A 2,500-nucleotide genomic window follows, 5' to 3' on the forward strand; every position below is an offset into this window, starting at 1 on the left:
CTCTAAGCGGTGGATCACTTGGCTCATGGGTCGATGAAGAACGCAGCAAACTGTGCGTCATCGTGTGAACTGCAGGACACATGAACATCGACATTTTGAACGCATATCGCAGTCCATGCTGTTATGTACATTAAATTCAATTTTAAAGTACTGCTTGGACTACATATGGTTGAGGGTTGTAAGACTATGCTAAATAAGTTGCTTATTCTTTTATAAAAATAATTGAATTTAAGCAAATGTGTATATTATTGGATTTTAAATAATTCATAATATTAATAGCAAAAAAAATAAAGATATATAATGAATTTTATTTATTATATATTCTTTAAAAAAAAAATCCTCTCAAATAAAATGAAATGATGAAAATATTGAATCTAAGTATTCTTTACAAAAAATTTTCATATTATTTATATATATATATATAAAATAATAATTTATATATGTAATTAAAAGGAGGAATGTCTAGCATAAAAATTAAATTTTTTATTCTAGGATTGCCTCATTTTACATTATTATTATTTTTATATATTTACAATATATAAAAGGAGAAAAGAAAAATAGAGATGAAAAGATGATATAATTTTTTTTATTAAATTGTGAGAAGATAAAAAAAGAATATTAAAACAACCTCAACTCATATGGGATTACCCCCTGAATTTAAGCATATTAATGAGGGGAGGAAAAGAAACTAACAAGGATTTTCTTAGTAGCGGCGAGCGAAAAGAAAATAGTTCAGCACTAAGTCACTTTGTCTATATGTCAAATGTGAGATGCAGTGTATGGAATATCTTAATATCTAGTATGAGAAATTAACGATTTAAGTCCTTCTTAAATGAGGCCATTTACCCATAGAGGGTGCCAGGCCCGTATAACGTTAATGATTACTAGAAAGATATTTCCAAAGAGTCGTGTTGCTTGATAGTGCAGCACTAAGTGGGTGGTAAACTCCATCTAAAACTAAATATAACCATGAGACCGATAGTAAACAAGTACCGTGAGGGAAAGTTGAAAAGAACTCTGAATAGAGAGTTAAATAGTACGTGAAACTGCTTAGAGGTTAAGCCCGATGAACCTGAATATCCATTATGAAAAATTCATCATTAAATAATTAAAAAAATAATGTGCATTTTTTTCATATAAGGACATTGTAATCTATTAACATAATAAAGTATTTATCAAAAGATCATTGGTGATATTAAGTTTATTTAAATTAATTTGCTTTTTAAGCATATTAACATAAAATAAATACTAATGATTTGATAAAGTGTTGATAGATTTTATTATATATAATGCTAAAATTCATTTTTTGAATTTTACAAAAAATTTAATATCTATGATATTAATATTTATTTGTATGCATTTATATGATTAACAATGCGAAAGATTCAGGATACCTTCGGGACCCGTCTTGAAACACGGACCAAGGAGTCTAACATATGTGCAAGTCATTGAGTTATATTAAACTTAATGGCATAATTAACTTAACTTAAATATAATGGGATTAATTTTTAGTCTATTTTTTAATAAATAGTCAATTAATTCAATCCCGGGGCGTTCCATATAGTTATGTATAATGATAATTTATTATTATTTATACCTCTAACTGGAGCGTACCTTGAGCATATATGCTGTGACCCGAAAGATGGTGAACTATACTTGATCAGGTTGAAGTCAGGGGAAACCCTGATGGAAGACCGAAACAGTTCTGACGTGCAAATCGATTGTCAGAATTGAGTATAGGGGCGAAAGACCAATCGAACCATCTAGTAGCTGGTTCCCTCCGAAGTTTCCCTCAGGATAGCTGGTGCATTTAAAAATTATATAAAATAATCTTATCTGGTAAAGCGAATGATTAGAGGCCTTAGGGTCGAAACGATTTTAACCTATTCTCAAACTTTAAATGGGTAAGAACCTCACCTTTCTTGATATGAAGGTTGAGGTTATGATATAATGTGCCCAGTGGGCCACTTTTGGTAAGCAGAACTGGCGCTGTGGGATGAACCAAACGTAATGTTACGGTGCCTAAATTAACAACTCATGCAGATACCATGAAAGGCGTTGGTTGCTTAAAACAGCAGGACGGTGGACATGGAAGTCGTAATCCGCTAAGGAGTGTGTAACAACTCACCTGCCGAAGCAACTAGCCCTTAAAATGGATGGCGCTTAAGTTGTATACCTATACATTACCGCTAAAGTAGATGATTTATAAAACAATTTCGATTGATTTATAAATTTTGAAACTTTAGTGAGTAGGAGGGTACAATAGTGTGCTTAGAAGTGTTTGGCGTAAGCCTGCATGGAGCCGCTATTGGTACAGATCTTGGTGGTAGTAGCAAATAATCGAATGAGACCTTGGAGGACTGAAGTGGAGAAGGGTTTCGTGTGAACAGTGGTTGATCACGAGTTAGTCGGTCCTAAGTTCAAGGCGAAAGCCGAAAATTTTCAAGTTTTTAATAAAAAAAAATATTAATAAAAATATATTTAAAAATAATTAAAATAC

The 2,500-nt window shown here is 31.6% G+C and overlaps 1 non-coding gene and 1 pseudogene across 1 annotated transcript in view; both read left to right on the top strand.

The window, feature by feature from the left end:
* LOC129251980 (5.8S ribosomal RNA) overlaps window positions 1–179 on the top strand; it is a 181-nt pseudogene extending 2 nt beyond the window's left edge.
* Window positions 180–624: 445 nt separating this feature from the next.
* Window positions 625–2,500, top strand: part of LOC129252015 (large subunit ribosomal RNA) — a 3,986-nt gene continuing 2,110 nt past the window's right edge. Inside the window, exon 1 of the ribosomal RNA XR_008583214.1 lies at window positions 625–2,500. This exon is cut by the window's right edge and continues 2,110 nt beyond it. This is a non-coding gene — a ribosomal RNA (large subunit ribosomal RNA).

This window comes from Anastrepha obliqua, unplaced genomic scaffold, assembly GCF_027943255.1.
Source record: "Anastrepha obliqua isolate idAnaObli1 unplaced genomic scaffold, idAnaObli1_1.0 ptg000136l, whole genome shotgun sequence".
NCBI lineage: Eukaryota > Metazoa > Arthropoda > Insecta > Diptera > Tephritidae > Anastrepha > Anastrepha obliqua.